Raw genomic sequence first — 12,580 nt, 5'->3', positions numbered from 1 at the left:
AGGGCATTGCCAAGCTTCTTCAAGACCATCACATACAACTCACTTTGCACAGTAAGAGCTCCTGAAGCTATGCCCAGATTTACTCAAATGATTCTGTCATCACTGCACACTTAATCTGAAGAGGATCTGGACAAAGGAATACACACACTCACGTACCACACTAAAGCTCTGGACAAACCAAACTGGCAGCACTCTGCACTACTCTTTCAGTTCTTCAACTTCTGCCAGTTCAAATCCCCAAATAACTTTTCCACCAACACATCTGCCCAGAAGTTTTTTAGTGAATGCAGAACACCAGAAGTCCTGTGGGACAGAGGGAGAGAGTGTCCTTGGACCAGAAAGCAAGTAAGGAAACAAAGACACCAGCTCTACCATATCATTATGCATCCCCATGATCCTTTCCATGTTTCTGAAGACAGGGAGACTCTTCATGCAAATAAAAAGAAAGAAACCCAAAGCAAAGTAACACATTTTTCTCAGTGCCTTCCCCAATTGCCAGGTCTATTAAACATTTTAAAACTATGAGATGAGGTTCAGTGAGAGGCTTTGTAGAGTGTTTCCTTCAAATTAGTGTCTTCGGAGGAATAAAATTCAGGGATAAACAGGATTGCTCAATCAGTGTAAGCTCATCAAATTTCCCTCGTTTTTCCAGCCTTACAAGGGACATTGAATCACTTTCCTGCCTGCCTTAGCAGCACTGCTAACTCACCTCTCTGGCTCAGGTGAAAAGCAATGCAGCAAAGGATTAGGGCAGGAATTTTCAGTGCAAGGGCAGAGCTGCTGTGGGTGACTGTTGTTACACACCTAAGTGCCGTACAAAGGCGAGGCAGGAGTGTCTTTCGGAGCGACGGGGAGGAGGACAAGAGTCAAAGGAACAAAGCACAGCCCAGGGGCCCTTCGGACAGAACTGCTACGACAGCTCTGCTCCAGCCACCTGGGAAATCACCTCTTGCCTATAACCACTGAGGCTCTTCATACCGACCTTGCACTACAGAGAGGAAGCCTGACTTTGGCAGCTCCTTTAAAACACAAACCCACATGGTTTAAAACAGGCCTTGAGGGTACATCTATGAAAAATAAGCCACACAAAAATCCAGGATATTATTTGCAATAATACACAAATCAGAGGATATTAGGTCTGAGCAGTCCCAGGACAAGCCAGGTTCAGGAATGCAACAGTGAACCTCTTTCCACAAGCACCCACGAGGTGACAAAGCTTTAGCAGAGAATAAACACAGCAACTGTATCTGTGATGTGAGTACTGAAGGTTTCCTTCCCAACCTAACATCTATATATTAAAAAAAAAAAAAACAACATATGCAAGCAATTCTAAGGCTTTGAGGAACAAGAGCATCTGTCAGCCCTGCCCCGCATCACTTTAGAACTCCCCAAGATTTTGAATGAAACAGTGTTAATTTCTAGCTAAATTGTGTTTCCTTTTCTCAGAACCTTTTAATGTGTGCTTACAATGTGATTACTCAGCAAACCAAATCGAACCGTGAAAGGGGAGGCTGTTCAAACACAAACTCACTCATTAACTTCCCTACTCAAATACAGACCTGCAGGCGAAAGTACCATTAATTAGGAATTCAAGTAATCTCTAAAGCAACGATACTGCAAAAACATCAGGTGTACTGATTTAATCTGCTGTGATGCTTTCTAACACTTGAGACAGCAACAGGATATAGCAATTAGCCTAAAGAGATGCCAAAGGCCTTCCGATAGGCCTCTATCATAATTTCACTATCTACTAATGGAGAGAAAGCGGCCCCTCAATGAACATCTACTGATACTTCCTCATGGGGAAACAGAGAAAACAGCAATGGGAACATGGTCATACTTCTGTATGCACTGAAATGACAGCAGCCCAGGAGGTAGCAAATGCCGACTAAGATTACAGTTTCATACACTGGTTTTCGAGCACTTAATATTTGTTTTTAAGATATTAAATTTTTTTTCCCATCAAGAAGCTAAAATTAATTGCCCCTCAGGACAAAGTGGTCACCCAAACTAGTGTCCTCTACAGCACCACAGGAGACAAGAAAATCCTTTGGGGAGTCAGACTGAAAAGATATATTGATTTTCTGCTTCAGAGTTAGCACATTCAGCGATAAAGAACACTGCATTGATGCAGCTCCCCGTGTACACAATGCTGACCTTTCCTCAACAGCAAAATTACAAAGAAAGGTAAGACACCAATTTTCCTTCAGAACATCCTCTTAATATGCCCAAAAGAGAAGGAATTCTTTAACCCTGTCTAACGGGCTGAACTATTTTCTGTTCAAGCAAACATCAGCAGAGAGAGGCTCCTGTGTGGTGAGAAGGAGAGCTGTGTTCATCACACAACCAACTAAACAGCGCAGCAGCAGGACATAAAACTTCTGCTACAAATGCACAGTTTGAAGAGGGAAAAAGTCAAAGAATGAGGGTAATGGGGTTCACAGGGAGACTTCAGGAGAAAATTCTCTACCACTATTTAACCACTGAATGGGTGTTTTACCTCTATGAAAGAGACGCTGACGTCAATCTGCCCACAGGGATAAGTTGGTTTTTTTTAACATTTGAAATTTCAGCTTCAGCCACAGAGAAACAGCACCTGTGTGCATTCTCTGTACATCTCAAATCACACGTTACAAATAAATACATAAACTCTACTTTTTTAAAAAAAGGCAATTTTTTTAACACACAGAGAAATGTAAGTCAAATCTGAAACACAGCTAACACATCTTTAGGAAAAGCAACCTGTTACCACACTGCAGGGAATCAGATTAAATGCTGTTCAGCTGCTTCTGCAGAAATGCCTACTCTGACATGCACAGGACAGGATGCAGTTCCTCTTCCCCTCCCCTTGGAACAGAAAGCATTCTCTAAAGGGTTTCTTAGTGGTGCTGAATGAAACAGCTCTGTATTAGAAATGGTTCACAACTTATACAAGTAACAGCAGCAAGAAATACAATAGGAATGAACAGAGCCAAGTCTCAAAGTTTCCTTCTGACCAAAAGGACAATGTCTCTCCATGTCCTGATGGCACACGCTTACATTCTTATAAGGACAGACTTGAGACACCTGCTATCCACACCTTTTGCTTAGCACGTACACATTTGTTTAGTGAGAACTGGGAGAAAAAAAATCACATCAGAGTTGAAGCAGTTGCAAAGAACTCCATCTAGGAAAATACTCACGCCTGAGAATTTGTGCTCAAAGGCACCAACAAGGAGGAGAAAAGGCTGTTTTCTGCAGTGGGGGCAGTGAGCCTGGGAGCACCTGTGTGCACAACTGCAGGACCATTTAACAATGAGGAGGAGCAGGAAAGAAGAAACAAATTGTGCAAGAATAAAGCTGGGAATGTAAGCTTTGCTGCTTTAAGAGACATTCATCCTGCATTAAGATTCCAGGTATTTTCCATCTTCACTCTGGGAGCATTTTCAGTTCAAAGCACTGTGCTGACAGCAGCTGTACCGGCTCAGCAGCAGCAGCAGTGACAGGACAGTCCATCAGCAAGGCCTGGCCAGTGCTGAATTTATCAAATGCAAATAAGAGGCAAAGAGCCAGGTCTGCCAGTCCCTTCAGAAACTTGTCAGTCTTAGAATGCACTCAGCTGTTAAAATATCATTAAATACTTGCTAGAGAAAAATATTTTCAGGGCTAAGAAGTTTTACCCTATAAAATTACTCATGTCATACTGCATAACAAAAGCTGTGTTGTCTTCTCTAGTACAGTTCATTTCCAGCATCAGAGATCTGGACAAGTGTATCTGCTAAGTTTGGTATCTACTGCTTGCTTAATGCATAAAGGAAGAGAGAACAGCTTGAATTTGATTTGCTAAAAGCCAGTCTCAGCATGGTGAAACAAGTTATCAATGACCATACCAACACTTCATTAGTTTACAATAACAAGCCAGTTTAGGCTTTCAGCTGAAAAAGTAATCAGACAACACATTAATTGAAGAGTTTCGTGGAAGAGATGGAAAATTCAGGAGGGGCAAGACTGTAGGGAAATGCTGAAAAGCAAACTAGGCAGGAGCTCCTCAGCGAGATGGTCTCATTATAATGCAGGACTGCAGCTAACAAAGAACACAACAAACAAATAAAACATAAACATAACATGTTTCAGGGGGGTTTTCAGGGAGAGTTTCCCATTTAGGAGAGCTCTAGCACACTAACAGTATTTATTATGCTAAAAAAAAAAGACAAAACATAACAGAAGAACCCCTGGTTTGTGTGAAAAGCGATGATGCATCAATGTTTAAGACTTTTTTGTAGTTTCAAAAGAGCAACTTATATTTGTTTTTCTTTGACAGTATAGGGCTGAGAAATGTCTTCTGCTTTGATCAGTTATACGGTCAGTATCACACAGGATAAACAGCAACTAATTTACATCAATACCAATATAATTAATTCATACAAAACATAGGGGGAATCCAGGAAATCAAATAACCCAGGAAAATGTCAATGATTACACAGTAACTCCATTAATTAAAGAGCTACGAACAATTCAAATTTATAGTGATGAATTGTTAAAAAAATCCGAATTGCCTCCAAAGAAAAAGCCTCCACGTTTTTCACAAAGGGTAGAAAGATGCCAGGCTCAGGACAAGAGCCAGAGTTCCCTTACAGAGAAGCAGAAATGACCCATCTATTTCACTGTGCCAGACAACATCAGCAAAGTCACAGAAGCTCCATCACTAACATAAAGTCCATCCCAAGACCCTAAACCATCCTCAAATGCAGAAAGGCCACGACCCATCAGCAGCTAATAAACACAACAGTGCGTTGGTAGCACTCCCTACAGACTTTTCTTCCCAAGTTTTGCGAAGGAATGCAACACAGCTTTAACTGCAATAGGAAGCAATTATGCTCAAAGTCAAAAGTTTTCCTGGGCCTTTTCCCAGCAGTGTTTATTGTTTTATACCACTCCAGCCTGGCACACCAGGAGCACTTGTAGCCCATATTAGCAGCTGAATGACCATGCCTTGTGCAAAAGACCACACAGTTTCACAGGAACACTGACACATGTCCATACAGCATCTCCAAGTTCTGTGGAAAACACACAAAAACACTCAAAAAGTTTCCATTTTTCTTCCATTTCTCATAGTTAGCCTCAAAACAAATGCTAAAAAGCTCCAGAAGCAGGAAAAAGCATGGTCCAGTGTAAGCCGAAGGATGGGGGGCATGAAACATTTCTAACTTCTTCCATCAGGTTTTAAAAACCCATAAACCCCACCTAGTTAATTTGTAACTGGAGAACTCTTAATGCTAAAAATACACACCTGCAGACCTATTTTGCAGATGTGCCCATTCTATCTCACCTGCTCCTGTGCTCACCAACCCCACAGAGGATCCAGCAGCAGATCCTTCAATCACTTTTGATTCATTACAAAGCAAAGTATGTCCAAGAGATGGGAAATGTACTTTGCATTTACAAGGAGGCCTTCTTAGGAATTAAGTCCATGAGATTTGTCATCACTGACACAAGACACCACTGTATTTACTCTTAGTGGCTTTGGAAGCACATATTCTCTACCCTTCAAGTGACAGTACAAAGACATAACCCCAGGACACGTTTTCAAGACGTCTCAAAAGCCTCAAGGCACAGCCTCAGTTGTGCTTTGATGATCTCAACCACGTGCCTTTTTAAATTCAATAACACAGCAGCGTTTCTACAGTGACACTCACATTCGGCCATATATGTTGTTCCCCATCAGCTGCAAGTACAGAGACCAGTTCTTATTGTCAGTCACCACTTGATCCCTCACTTCTTTCATTAGTTACACCAGAGTAAATGGTTTCTTGTTTGGCACAGTGTCTGTCTATCAAGGGTCTCCCACAGCTCTGTTCAATCAACATAATGAGACTTACAGGAAGATGTACAAGACAATTAATCTGCTTTATTGAAGACCAATGATACCTATCTTAATTAGACCTACCAGGCATGCTAAATGCATTTTAGAGGTTCTGGATTTTTAGTTATCTGAGATGTATCAGCTCCTGAAGCTCCATACTGATCTTTACAGTGCTTTTTTGGAAACCACACAGCATAGATGGCTGGTGCTTAGTTCATGTTTGGTCTCAGTTTGCAGCAACCATTCTTTCATCCTACTGATGGATCCTTTTAATTAACCTGCTCAATCAAGCACAGTAACTACACATTTGCCCCTGCAGTGTGTGCAGGGCTTTAGGAGCCAAAAACGGAGTATCCAGACACCTCAGGGCTGTCAGCTCCTCTTCCTCTCAAGCAGGGTACATAAACTTGGTTTTCTTGAGAAGCCGTTTTCCAGCCCATCAACGTCCTTCACCACCACTGCTGAACTACTGGACCTCAACAGCAAAGCAGGGACACTCCAATTATCCTATCCATCACTTCCAAGTAAGAACACAGGTTGAATTAAGAAAAATTAAAAAAAAGTATTGAAAATCTTACACAACACTACAGTTAGCAGCCTAAAGTGTCTCTTTGGGTCTCTTTTCTCTCCACTCTTTTATGGAATTGAGACCAACTATAAAAAAACCCAGAGGGCAATGTTAAAAAAAAAGTCTACCCAATAAGACCCAGCCATGGGAATATGAGAGTGTTGATTCTAAATGTGACAAAAAAGCTATTTTTTGAAAAGCCCTTGAAAAACTTCAAGTAAGCTAGCAAGAGATTCCAGTGCCACAATCTGGGCACCTCCATAACAAGTATGTTCAATGCCTGTGCACAGGCACCACTCAGGTGAGAAAGCAAAGCTTGAGATTTCTTGTTCATGCAGAAGACTTGGAGGGACAGCAGGCCAGAAATTCCTGTCATTATACTTCTCTTGGATCTGGAATATGCTTTCTGTAAGTAGCAGCAGCATTTCTGCCCAACAAGCTGCCAGAAGTTATTAAATCTCCCCCATTAGACATCACAAGGCTATGGGCAAATTAGTGCCAAAAATTACTCTGGTTCAAATGGTAAAGTCTTCCATTAAACAAAACTGTAATCACCAGGTTCTCCAAAGTAGGGGACATCTGAACTCAAGTCTAGGAAGGCACAGACCTTCTTAGACCAATCTAATGCTGTATTCTGACAGCAGTGACAGTACACCTCACATCACATTTCCACACAGAGAAAGGTGAGACTGTTTACTGACTCAGGGGAAGAAAATGCACTTCCTGGGATTCAAGGAAATGTCTTTTACATGATAGAAAGTTTTAAAATCTCAGTAATGCTTACAAACTTGCCATACACGGGCATGAAAAGCTGCCAGGCAAAAGCCCAGGAGTGTGAGATGAAGAGTGCTCTGTTTGCAGTGCCTGTGCTGTGCTGGGCTGGCTGGATGAACAGAGAGGGAAGCTGCCAATGTGCAGCAGGGCACGGTATGCACGATGCATCTGTCCTCCCTGGCAGGCAGCCAGCACTCTGCTGCATCATCCCCGGTGCACTGCTGAAAATGCCCTTTTTCCTCCTTCCCTTTTAAGATTTTACAAAAGCTTCTGCTATTTCCTGCCCAACGGTGCTCTCCATCAATCCCAAGGGCTGGTGGAAGGGGGAGAAAGGAAGCACAAAACACAAAGAAAGCCCAACAATTCTCAGAATTTCATGTCAAAAAGAATAAAGGGGACTTTGCAGGACAACTCATTCTCCCTAATCAGATATGTTTGCTTTTAAGAAAGGACTCATTTGCATAGGATGCTGGTGCATAAAAGCCCATCCATTCTCAGGATGAATACTAAAGCAGCAAGATTCTGTATCTCAACACAAGAAACAAACAACAAAAATTCTTCACTCACTTTAAATTGTTGTCAGTGCTCTAAATAGACCTTGGCTGTTTGGGTTTTCCGATCACTTCTAGCTGCCAAATGCAATTAACAATGTTTCTTTAGAAAGACTTCAGTAAGAAGTTTTCCTCCATAATATAATCAGAGAAAAAAAAAATCTGACTGCAAGGATCAGAAAGAAAACAACATGTCACAACAAACCAGACCTATCAGCTACAAGAAGCTACCTACTACAGAAATACTTGCATTTAGCAAATAATTCACCTCTTGATGCTCTGTCAGGACAAATCTTTTAGATATTGTGAATTCCAGTGCTGTTACCAAAAACCCAGAAAAAACAATTTGCTGCTCTTCCTCCCAAATCTCACTGTCCTGAACTGGGATTCATCAATACAGACTTTTTAACCAGTAGCACAGTATACAACCAGCTGTGACACATGCTAGTAAAATCCAAGAACCTTTCAGAAGCATCATGAAAATACATTTCTCTTTTATAGTAGACAAAGTCTCAAACTGTACAATTACCTCTTTTGGTACAATACAAACCATTTCAGATAATTTTGCAGAGCTGGAATGTAACTGGAGTCAATTCCTGTACTCCCTCTGGAATATATACACAGTGGGAACTGCAGTATAACAAGTATGAATTTATTGACAGGAAGACAACTAGAGAAGGAAGGGGGAAAGGAGATTGTTTCCAAAACAAGTGGTCCAAGTTCCTCAAACAGCTTCTCTTCTCTAGCCATTTTATTATTTTCTACCTGCCCATTTACCCATCTCTGAGCCTGTGGTATGTGCAAATTAATATATTGTCCAGGACAAAGTAAAGTCTGTTTAGCTCAACAGTAAAATTTCATATCAGCCATCATCTTCCATCTCTCTGCTCACCACAAACTGAATTATTAGCACGAGAAAAATCTCTATTAGAAGTCTGACCAAAAGAGTCTTGTGCTGCAACTTCCCAGAACACTAACAAAGTCATTAGGCTGCAGGTCTCGGTCCAGACTCCTGAGCTTCTCAGCCTCTTTCCCAGATCTGAGAGACATTGAGGATCTTCTGTCAACGTTTGTTGAGCACCTAACAAATAAACAGGTGAGCACACAAGGGCACAACACTGCCTCTGCTGGATTATGCCAAAATTTCTTCAGCAGTTTCCAGCTTGGCTGATGAGCTGGGCTGGAAGAGAGCCCATTTCCCCCAACATGCAGCAGAGAGCAGAGATGTCTCTGGGTGGTTCTCACCCCTGCCATGCAGAGCCCTGTCTGTTCCCTGCAGGTGAGTGACACACAGGCAGCTTCAGGCACCCTCTAGAGCCGAGCATCACTGAATGGATGTGCATGGTTTTAGGCATCTGCAGGGCACAGAGTAAACAAGGGACCAAGTGCCTAAGGTTACTCTGGCTTTGATGATCTCATTCACCTATGAGGGCTGAAATCCATATCAGCACAGAGTGAACCTCCTGCACACCTGAACAGTGAAATCCTGGTGATTTTGCACAGGAGCTAGGATGCAGAAGTACCATGCTAGATGCTGAATTAAAAGTGTAGCTTCCACACACAAATTATAAAAGCTGACATTATCAGCAGACACTTGGGTTGAAAACCTCTCTTATCTCCAGCTACAGTCTCCTTTACATCCCAGAGGCTATCACAGACAACAGTGCTTGGCAGCACATCAAAGCCCAGCACCCAGTTAAACGAGACTTTGCTCCTCTCTAGGTCAATAATGCTGCCTTGTTCATCTCCATACCACTTGCTGAAGAAAAGGATGCAAGGTCACAGTTAAATAATGCTCGTTTCTCAGCATATTGAAACTACCGGTACACAGCATTAAAGCCATTCCCAGTGGCCAGTTACACATGAGCACAGCAAACATGGGGAACTCATGGACTTCTACTTACTGGAAGACCTTATTACATTAAAAAAACCCCAAAACAATAAGAAAACCAAACCAGAAAAAGCAAAAAAGTCTCTCCTCCTCATGCCTGCAATCTAGGCACTGTTTCAGAAACCCATAAATAATCAGAGAAGCATCATCAATTTGCTCAGTGATCAACTGAGGGAAGGCAAACCACAAACATGATCTCTCTCTCAATGACTAAGCTATTGCTGGTGCCTTTCTGGGATGAGGAAACACTGCTACATCTCAGCTGTTCAAAGCAGAATCCAAGGCTCAGTTTTGGTTCCACACAGAAATCTAAATCAGCCATCACTTAAACAAGAGAAATGCTTAACAGCAAGTTTTAGACAATAATCACAGTTATCCCACACTGATTTTAACATGATAAACTACCATCTTCCTTTACAGATAGAAGCAAGTTAAAAACAAAGGAATAAAAATCTATATTCTACATCCAGTTAGGGCATGTGTGGAAACCCATGCAGGTATTACTTAAAAAGCAGCTTGAGGTCACACAGTAAGGAGTGGCAGAGAGCAGTGTCCACACTTCCATGTCCCTGCTGCAATCCATGGCAGCATCACTCCCAATGTTTACTGAATGCCCAAACAATCCCATTCCTAACACCTATTTATCTAAGCTGGAAATCCTTGTTTGCTATTTCATCTACTCAGGAAAGTGATATAAGCTTGAAACATCAGGAGCAATGCCCATTAAGAAAAAGCAAGTAAACAAAGGTGTTGGTTATTTGTTGATCTCAACACTACAAAATCCCAAGTGTGGGCTCTTCCTGAAGGCAGTGAGTAACAGATTTATAATACTATACAAGAGTCTAGAGAATCAGACAATCTGCTGAACTTCCAGAAGTGCCTCTGTATTAAAAACCAGGAAAGTCTGGATAAAGTTGAGTAGATTCTTATGGTGTGAAAAAAAAACAAAACAACCCAAGGCACAAATATCTCCTGAGATGACTGCTCTCCTTTAAAACAATCAGAGGAGTGCAGCCACCTGCAGTGCCTTGATGGATTGAACTCCCACTAACAACTGCCACTGAGTCTGTAGCACTGATTTCTTACAAGGCACTCGAGACCAGACTGGGAGTTTTTTGAACACTGCTTCTTGCAGGGTTTTGAAGTTTTTCTGAAGTCTAGAGCACAGACTTCAAATACTACACTTGTATTCACTAAATGCTATAATACCTTGATCGTACACAGCATGCTGAAGTTATAGTAAGACCATGTATTCTCACAGGTATACTTTGCAAAAGTGGAGTGTTACTTATTGATTTAGTATCTCCAACCTGCCTGACAGGCTGAGCTTACACACCAGAATAAAGATCAGAGCTCCCCACACTATGCCTGCCTCATGACAGAGGATGGCCAAATTTAAATGCCAAAAATTTCTTAATTGGCCAAATTTAAATGCCAAATTTAAATGCCAAAAACAAAAGACAAATCCTCAAAGTAGTTTTAGAGGAAAAAAATAACTTTACATGTGGGGTGGTGGTGAAAAAACAGCATATTTGTTTGCATGTCTGTTTTTAAATACACATTTCCTTTACTTTGTATATATCAATTCTCAAGACTTGAAGAAAAAAAAAAAAAAAAGAACTTAAACTCCACAATGGAATTATATTTAAGGACAAAAACAGGCCATATGTATCCCATCTAAACAGCCTGTTAGTTCTTCAATGTATAAATGCAAAAACTAAGTTCAGGGAAGAAATCCAAATGAGCCACTGTCTCATTTGCTGCTGTTTCTAATTAATGAAGTATCCAGAAAATTCTTGCTTTCTTTGCACCAGAGTGTTTTGATAACTAGGCTAATATACTCAATACTGTACTCCAAGCTGTACTACGGCTTAATTAGTCAGGAAAAGGAGTGGCTAACTCCCATTTCCAGAAGATCTTTAAGATTAAAAAAGAGTACACAGCACCACGTCTCAGTTTGTATCTCAGTCTGTATTCAGTTTGACTGCTTTGCTTTTTCATGCCTGATTTTCTGTAAAAAAGGTTTTTCTGTCAATGCCTAGTAACTAAAAGAATAAAATACCTGCACCAATCTTAATACAACTCCCCCAGGAAGCATCAATCTAAATACATGTCTACATTCTTCAGAGAAATTTTCTGCTCCAGCAGCCAGAGTTAAAGTCCCTTCTCTCCTCCGAATGACTCAACGCAGTTTTTTCACAACCACCATCTCAAGCAGAACAGAATGAGCTGAGCACACAAGGAATAGTAATTTCAAAAAGAAATAATCACTACATATGTCATAATAAATAGCTCTACTTACATGCAGTGGCCCTAAGATTATCAAAAGCATCTCAGATCAAAAAGCTGCAAAACTGAATTACACAATCAGACCTCGGGCTCTTAAAATGAAAGTGCCTGTTTGATTATGACTGACAGGCTTTACAATCAAGAGTTCACATCTCTTATAAAACAATTATTTGGCCACATGCAGTTTGTATTATATTGAGCAGGAAGGGAAGTGAAGAGCTTTCAAGTTGGAAACCTAATTATTAATTTCTTGTTATTTTTAAGAGTAAAACAAGGTTCTGATTTCTGAAGTAGGAGGCCCTGACGAGGTAGCTTTCTGTCTGTGCCTTCAGTTATCTGAAAAACCTATTTGGATATAGATTAAATAACAGAAAGTGCTTTCTCTCCAGATACAGTTTACAAGGATTGCTTCCTGCCATTAGTTTTCTTTTAAGTAACCTTATTACTATCAAAAGCGAGTTTGAAAAGCACAAACAGCGTATAAACTCCTGGCCCTGAACTGCTCAGGAGCACAGGAATAAGAAGGCACCAAGTGCCTTCTCCCACTGGCAATCTGCTGGCATTTGTTGTTTGACTTCCCTTTGTGCTTTTGAGTCGCTCTCCAACCACCCTCTACCAGAAGGCTGCATTAGATCCTTTGCCTGAAACACTGGCTCAACATTTTC

General features: G+C 41.1%; 1 protein-coding gene across 1 annotated transcript in view; it reads right to left on the bottom strand.

Annotated features, from left to right (window-relative positions):
- DNM3 (dynamin 3) overlaps window positions 1–12,580 on the bottom strand; it is a 53,443-nt gene that overhangs the window by 33,347 nt on the left and 7,516 nt on the right. The gene's annotated exons all lie outside the window — the stretch shown is intronic.

The sequence above is a fragment of the Sylvia atricapilla genome, chromosome 9 (assembly GCF_009819655.1).
Source record: "Sylvia atricapilla isolate bSylAtr1 chromosome 9, bSylAtr1.pri, whole genome shotgun sequence".
NCBI classification, from domain to species: Eukaryota; Metazoa; Chordata; class Aves; order Passeriformes; family Sylviidae; genus Sylvia; species Sylvia atricapilla.
Note: the sequence above shows the minus strand (reverse complement) of the source record. Positions and strands in the feature narration are given on the sequence as shown.